The sequence below is a fragment of the Plecotus auritus genome (assembly GCF_963455305.1).
Source record: "Plecotus auritus genome assembly, chromosome: 9".
In the NCBI taxonomy this organism is placed as follows: Eukaryota; Metazoa; Chordata; class Mammalia; order Chiroptera; family Vespertilionidae; genus Plecotus; species Plecotus auritus.
The window spans coordinates 55,657,427-55,665,677 of record NC_137783.1 but is presented as its reverse complement, the minus strand read 5'-3'; the positions used below and the strand labels follow the sequence as shown (position 1 = coordinate 55,665,677).

The 8,251-nt window shown below is 41.2% G+C and overlaps 1 pseudogene across 1 annotated transcript; it reads right to left on the bottom strand.

Annotated features, from left to right (window-relative positions):
* Positions 1–253: 253 nt before the first annotated feature.
* On the bottom strand, positions 254–5,567 carry LOC308233514 (large ribosomal subunit protein uL6-like; annotated as a pseudogene). Its single transcript has 2 exons — positions 5,496–5,567; positions 254–888 (listed from the first exon to the last, which is right to left on the bottom strand). The product of its transcript is annotated as a large ribosomal subunit protein uL6-like (transcript).
* Positions 5,568–8,251: the final 2,684 nt, after the last annotated feature.

Below are 8,251 nucleotides of genomic sequence, written 5' to 3'. Positions count from 1 at the left end.
AACAGGTCTGTATTGCTGACTTCAGCAAGATCCAAACAGCGATGGTGAAACGGCCCTACAAAGGGGGCTCAGGAGCACAACAGGAAAGATAATTAGATTGTTCTTGGTAAACTTGATGAAGGTTTAGGATAGTATAATGAAATCTTAAAATCTTATTTTTTAATACATGTTTTTTTTTTTAATTGCATCTTTAAATATCACAAATAAATTGGGGGAATCATCTGGCATCAGGCTGTTTCTATAACTAAACAATTTAGAACTTGTTCAATAGTTCATGCTGAACTGTTCCTTTTTCAGAAACATAGACACCATCCCACATTTTTCTGATATCCTTGTTTAAATTGTTGTGGCTTGCTGAATCAAAGCAGCTGAATTTAGTACAAGTTCAATGTCGTTTCCTTCAAGAATCATCTTTTTGGGGCTTGAGATTCTGAACAAGCACCGCCTGACCTCATCCAAACCCTGTGGATATATTTCTCACCCAAGAAATTCCTGATTTCCACATGAGAACCATTCTCCTGAATAACAATGTTGATGGGGAAGTGAGTGTACACACCCATCTTGTAAGGGAAGCCCAGTGTAACACTTTGATCATGTCTGTACATGACTGCAGATGGCGTGAGCAGTAGCCAGTTCCTTTCTATTTCCCCACCATTTGTCAACCCACAGCCTGTTTTTTTGTTTTTCTTTCCAAAGAGACTGAGATCTTCATTGATGTGATTGAAGTCCCTTGCAGGTGCTTCTGGGGCCCTCCACAATAACTGTCAATAACTGTACAACCTTTCAGAGTGATGCTGACACTTTCTGGGATGTCCACAGTCTTCTGAGAATGGTCTTCATCCTCCCAGTAGATGCAGCAAAGCAAATTATAATAATTTTTAAGATCACCTAAAATTATGAGTATTTTTATAGGTCTGTTTCACCTTTGAATTCCATAAGAGCTAAGATGAGCTCTGAGAATTCTATCCATGAAACATTATCCTATCCTATATAATAAAAGCCCAATGACCATAATGGCAGAATGACCAGAATGACTGCTCGATCAGTCACTATGAAGTGCGCTGACCACCTCTCGGTCCCTACCCCCGGCCCGCAGGCTCTGATTGCCTGATGGTATACAGGAACCCGGGGGGGTGGGTGGTGGGGGATGCGGGTGGTACCAGGCCGAGGCCCCCACCCTGCTGGTTACCCCACACACAGAGGGTGACCCACAGTGGGGGGTGGGGCCACAAGTGGGTGGGACCCGCCAACCTCTCAGTCCCTCCCCCCTGGCTGGCTGACAGGCTCCGAATGCTCGATGGCAAACTGGGAACCTGGGTAGGTGGCGGCAGGGGCCAGGGCCAGCTGCTTGCAGCCAGAGAAGATGCCCTGATCGCAGGCTAGGTGAATTTTGTGCACCAGGCCTCTAATTTTTATTATAAGTTTTAAAAAGAACGATTGTATTACATTAGACAAGTAATGCTCTGATCCCCCATTTCCTTTTACTTCTGTTGTAGGATAACAAACCACCTAGGACTTTAGGTTATTTTGACTTGTTGATAATCCTACCTGTGTAATGACATTGGTCAATCCATCTGTCACTTCTGTTCATCTCTTCTCCAGCTGAATAATGGATGCCTCAAGAATTAATCTTCAGCAGTCTATAAAATTGACGGTTCTCTGATGAAAATATCTTCAAATGTTGACAAGAGACATAGAAAATAATTCATATTTTCTGTGGTGATTTTCTGGCTCTTTATTTCTATAATATAACTAGACATTGGTTGGTTTTATGGACCAGGGTAAAATTGCAATCAACAAGAAGGTTTAGGAAGGAAATAATTTGGTTAATGAAATTTTCAGGATAAATTAAAGTTAACAAGAAAAGTATTTTTCTATACTTTATTGTTAAAAACATTTTTAGAAAGGGAATAAAGTCCTCAATTTCCAGATATTTGGCTACCTATGTTAAGAACTCTAATATTCTTTCATGAAGTATACTTTTTGCATTGCCAAGGATTGATATTTTTCAAATCTCTGAGTGACTGCAATAGGCAATTTACTTATCTTTGTTTATTATTATTTTTAAAAATTTTCTCATAACGAGATAGGTTGAGGGAGAGAAGGGTCTTCTCATCTTGGGGGCAGGAGTTCAAAATCTGCATTGTAAAGAAATTACGAAAAGCCGAAACCGGTTTGGCTCAGTGGATAGAGCGTCAGCCTGCGGACTGAAAGGTCCCAGGTTTGATTCTGGTCAAGGGCATGTACCTTGGTTGCGGGCACATCCCCAGTAGGAGGTGTGCAAGAGGCAGTTGATCGATGTTTCTCTCTCATCAATGTTTCTAACTCTATCCTTCTCCCTTCCTCTCTGTAAAAAATCAATAAAATATATATTAAAAAAGAGAAATTACAGAAAATCTTCCAATCTGAATGATGGCTGTGATGGGGATTAGAGAAGGCATAGACAGAAGGCCTGGAGACAGAAGACTCTTGTTATGCCTATAGAATTTGAGCCTGCTTATACACGGAAAGTGTAATGAACAGAAAGGTCACTAATAGAGGAATACAGTAGGGCTCCCAAAAAGGATGTGAAACAAGGGAAGGAGAAGAGGTTCACTTTGAACAAAAGAAGAGACAGCTCATTTTATGTGCTTTCTGGATTAAAGAATGGTGGCCAGCACAAATGAGCATTCAAGCAGAGGTGTGTAGGAAATTAAGGATGTTCAGTCTTATGAAACTACTGTGCTCGTATTGCCCCAAACTGCTCACTGCTTATTGGCCACATGAGAAAAAAGAACCAGAGAATAATTGTTTAAAAAAAATATTTATGTAACCCTGGCTGGGTGGCTCAGTTGGTTGGAGCATCATGCTGTACAGCAAAAAGGTTGTGGATTTGATCCCTGGTCAGGGCTCCTACTGGAGGCAACCAATCAATGTTTTGCTCTCACATCAATGTCTTCTCTCTCTCTCTCTCTCTCTCTCATCAATAAACATATCCTTGGGTGCATTCTTATATAGGGCTTATGATGTTCCAGATACTGTTAGAAACAACTTACAAATAGTATCTCACTTAATCTTCTAATATCTCTAAGATGTAGGGACTATGATTGACCCCACTGCATAGATGAAGAATCTGAGACAGAAAGAGGCTAAGTGACTGGCTCAGGGTCACACAGTGGGTACTTATAGAGCCAGGATTCAAACCCAAGCAGACTGAGGTTCCACAGAGGATGTTCCTACCTGCCATGCTGTGTCTCAGTGAAGTAAAAATGGTGGCCCAGTCTGTGAGCTGTGGTTTTGCTAGGACAAGGTTCCTGCTTCAGGCCTTCACGTGAGTAACATCCTGAAACTCTGTTCGCCTAGTCCCGTGGTCGGCAAACTGTGGCTCACGAGCCACATGTGGCTCTTTGGCCCCTTGAGTGTGGCTCTTCCACAAAATACTGCGGCCTGGGCGAGTCTATTTTGAAGAAGTGGCGTTAGAAGAAGTTTAAGTTTAAAAAATTTGGCTCTCAAAAGAAATTTCAATCGTACTGTTGATATTTGGCTCTGTTGACTAATGAGTTTGCTGACCACTGTCTAGTCTATACACACACCAGCTCCTTTTAGTTGGAACCACGTGGGACAGAAAAGAAATACTACAGCTGCTGGGAACTCCCAGAGCTGCCATTCAAAACACTTAATATTGTCTGTGCTTGTGGGAGGAGAGCTTCTCCTGCTACTTCATCCTATAAGAAAAGTCTGTTTCTCCAAAGCTGTATGTTAAGTGAATGTGTGTGGTTTGGATCCCGCCCCCCCCCCCACTTTTACCTGCCTGCCCACCCCCCCCCCTTACACATTATGATCTTACAGGGCCCTCCATTGGAGGACTGCATTGGTCCTGGAGCTGGAAACCTGCAAGGATCAATTTCCTTTGTTAAAAGGGACAGAATAACTGGCCCGCTCTCCCCTTTCCTGTCCTGAAATCCCAGAAATCAGAGAAGCTGCTGCTTGTGATGGTTTCTTGGGCAGGTTTTAAAGGTCTTTCGTACCTTTTGTCCAGTCTAGTCCTGATTCCATCCGCGTCATGGCCAGGCTGAGTCTGGAATCCTGGCCATAGCTGGCCAGAGGGCTGTCACACTGCCCGCAGCAGTATCAGCTACAGTCTTTGCTTGGGAACCCCCGAAAGGGAAAACAGGATCGACTGGCACTTGGGGAAATAATTTCCCGCAATCTAGTGGTGCCTGTTAATTAAAATTGCTCCCGCGGTTACTGTGGGCAGTTGCAGAAGGGGCCTGGTTGCTGGCGAGTGAGAACTTCTGTGTGGGACTGACTGGGGTCAGGTGTGTTTCAGAGGGTTGAAAGGTGTCATGGTCAAAAAGAAAAATAAAGATTTGGGTTTTACGTTTTGTAGTTAGCAAGAGCCAGATTGTTTTTAACCCTTTGCCTCTCTTCTGCCGTTATGAATATTCTGAAAGCTGAACAAGTTATACAAAATGACATGCATGTTTTAGAATTGAATTATGCTTTAATTGAAATCATTCATTTGCTGTTACCTACTAATGTAAAGTAGGGCCTGGGGTTCAGATGTTCCTGAGTTCAAATTCCGGTTCAAGTAATTCCTAAATATGACTTCGAGCAATTTATACATTTTTGAAATTTTATACCTAACTGCTAAAAATTTGGAGCATGATACTGCATATCTCGGGATTTCTAGGACTAAATGAGATAATGTATGTAATAAGCATTGCAGCTACTTGATAACCGCTACTCTCTTCTGTCCTTCCCTATCTTTAAAGTAGGTTTATATTGTGGAGAGAGCAAAAAGCATTCAAAATCAATACTTATAAATTAGTAATTATTTCCTTTATTTTAAAAACAAATAGCCACATAGGAGTAGATCATATAGCTTGACACATGCATATGATAAAATACTTTGCAACCATTTAAAAAATCACATTTTAATAAATAACTGACATAACATGCTTATGTGAGAATGTTGTGAACAATTTAGGATACCAGACTGTATATAAAATATGACCATGTGTTTTACTAGTATTTTTAGAGGAATATCAAAAAAGGCTATAATATGTTTAATAAATGTGTTAATGCTTCTTAATTCCTGCTGGTGGGTTTGTGGGAAATTTTTATTTTCGAATCTCTTCTCTGTTTTATAAAAAATGTATTAGAAAACAATAAAATATAAAAATGACTCAGAGATTAGAGACACAAGCAAACCTAGCCATGGTTTCCCTGGATGGCTTGGAAAATGACTCTGGGAACAGTTTTGAAAAAGAGTTAGTCTAAAGTCACTTCAGCAATGACAGTGTTCTTTAAACAACATAACTATGAAAGAGTCAAAGTCATTTACACACAGGAGTCCTTAGAGTTTTGATTAAAGAATCCATCTTGTTATTTTATCATGGCCTTTTATGAAACTCCAGCAGTGTGCAAGGAGGGGCTGAGTTCTGGGGGAAAGGACACAGAGACTCCCTGGAAACCTCTTTGAGCTCTACACTGAGCTGGGTTCATTTACTTACTTCTGTCTTATCCTCCAATTTTTGTGAAGAACCTATTGTTACTTCAGCTTTAAAGATGAGGGATTTTGGCATAGCGATGTTCTGTAATTTACCTGAGGTTGCCAGCCAGGATGAGGAAGAGCAGGAATGGAAATATCTAACTCTAACACTGTCCAAAATGTTACCACATAATTGACAGTAGGTCCCTCAGTTGTGTTGGCCAGCAGTCCAGCCATTGACCAATGCACCTACCTAAATTGAAATAAATTATAAGCTACTTCCTAAGGAAACTAGCTAAGTTTCAAGTGCTCTATAGCACACATGGCTAGTTACTACAGTATTGGATTGTGTAGATATTAAAAATTTGCACCATCTCTGAAAATTCCATTAGCCAATAAGACTCAAATCTAGAGAGTCACGGATGGAAGCAGAGTGAGAGGTGTCACAGAAAGCTCCATGATGGAGGCAGTAAGAATCAGCCAGGCTGAAGGGGAGTAAAGTTTATATTTAGTATCTTGGCTTCTCCTTTCACATTCCTTCTCTAATTCTCGTTCTTCACTGAGTACCTATGTCTGGATAGCTAATTTCTGTTTTCCATGGTCATGGTGTCAGGCACAGTGCCTGATACATGGATGGTGCTCAAAAATATTTTTGGGTGACAAACTAAATGGTATCTATCAAGTAAATTTTAATGGAAGCCAATTCCTGTTAGTGTCTGACTTTGTGTTGCAAATAGAGAAGTCAAATTTTAAGCTCTTAAAAGAATTCTTTATTTGTATGGTGGAGCTCTGAACATTGCATGATGCCTGACTCCCTGCCTAGGATTCGCTGCCCTGAGCCTCTTTAGGCTTGGAATGTACAGACTCAATCTTCTTTTGTAAAGATTAGTTTTTTTTTCTTCTGAGGCAGGACTATTCTGTTCATAAAATGTCCCAGAGGAAAAAATAAAAATTTATCCCTTATGGAAATGGAGCCTGAGAAAGATCATGGAGAGGAGAGGAGGCTGTAAACATACCCCCTTCTCCCCCTTCATGTGTCAGCAAAGCTCGAAATCTCCATCTAACTGATTTATAGGATGTGACAGTTAAATAAGATGAATGAGGAGCTCCATCAAAACTGTTTTTAATAATGGTCACCCTCTACTGCTGGGTGGCATTCTCAGCTCACAGTGTAGGCCTGCCATTTAGAGCTGAAAGGATCTCAGCCTTCCTAAAAGGAAACCTGTCGGTTGAATGTGGCCCCACAGTGGACAGGAACAGAAATGGTCTTAATGGCACATTACGTCTCAAATGACTTGAAGCTATTTATCAGAGCTCAGTTCTATGACTTTAACAGTGCAGATTTCACATTCCACACTTTCTGGATTGAAGTACCATTTAGAATTCAAATTGTCTTACAGAAAATGCAAAAATCAAAGCAGATTCACATATGGTAATTTAGCAGCTGAGATTTTCATTGCAGATTTCCAACTTGCTCTCCCCTCAGCTCACTCTCTCTGATAAACAAGACCCCTTGGAATGAAAGCTGTAGTGATAACATCATTATCAGTATCATCATCACCATCATCATAATCAATCATTTTTATTGTAATTCTTACTATTGTTACTTAGCCCTGAAATTAGCACTACTAAGAGGTCATTGTAAATGATAACGAGCCCAGGAGGCCTGTGGAAATGCCAGGAACCTGAAAGGAGCAAAAGGGAGGCACCTCCTTCATAAGCTGGGTTTAGCAGTTGGCAGTTTCATCATAAAGATATACCGAGGAACTTAAGATATCTGAAGCAAAGCACACTTGGCCATGGGCATGTGGAGGCATGCATGCTTCTCCCACTCAGTAATAAAATGTGTGCATGTTCTACTTTTTTTGGTGGATTGCATGAGTGGAATTTCTCCATTGCTAGTGGGAGTGGGGTTCTTCCAATATCTTGAGAAAAGTATTTTTCTAAGACTTGCATGGGAGAATGAGAGGTGGTAGAAAGTTTTATTCACATGAAATGATATCCCTTGGTTTCCAAAGTCCCATTTTCCTTAAACCAGCCCTGGGAAATATGCAGCCGGAGATTCAGCAAAACTGGAAGCAAAGCCAATGTCCAAAGTTTCTGTTCCATGGTGGAGCTGAGTCCAATTCAGCATTAGGTTAGTCCCAGTCCCTTAGTCCATTGTATGGGTTGCACATGGCTGTGAGCCACCTGTGCGGATGCAGGGGAATGCACTCCCCTCCCCCCACCCCCAACAGGAGAGCCAGGAGCACAGAGAGCAAGAGAGAGAACTCTTTTTGTTCAGGAGCTTAAATGTCAAATCTTCCCCAGCTTTCAGTGGCCACACCTATTCTGGCCAATGCCCTGTTGCATGGTATGACTGACAGGTAAGCTCCTTCCTACATCACTCAGACCTTATTGGTCAAGCATCTAAATTGCTGCTTCTTTTTGTTTTTCCCCCAGTTATTAATTAACTAGAGGCTCAATGCATGAAATTTATTCAAGGGGCTCAGCCCTCGCGGCCCCGCCCACTGGTCATTCCCAAAGGTCGGTCTGCCCTCTGTTCTAATTAGCATATTAGCTTTTTATTATATAGGATAACCACATTTTTACAATGGTATCACTATGAATTCTGATTCCCTCTTTTTGCAGGCAGTTTAAGGTTATCTGAAGGCCTTAAAGTTGTTTTGAAGTTAGTGTCTGGCTCTACTCTTGACTTAAACTTTCTAATACTCAACTTTTCTCATCTGTCAAATACAGCCAATGATAGCATTTCTGGGAGACTTGACTGGAGCAAAA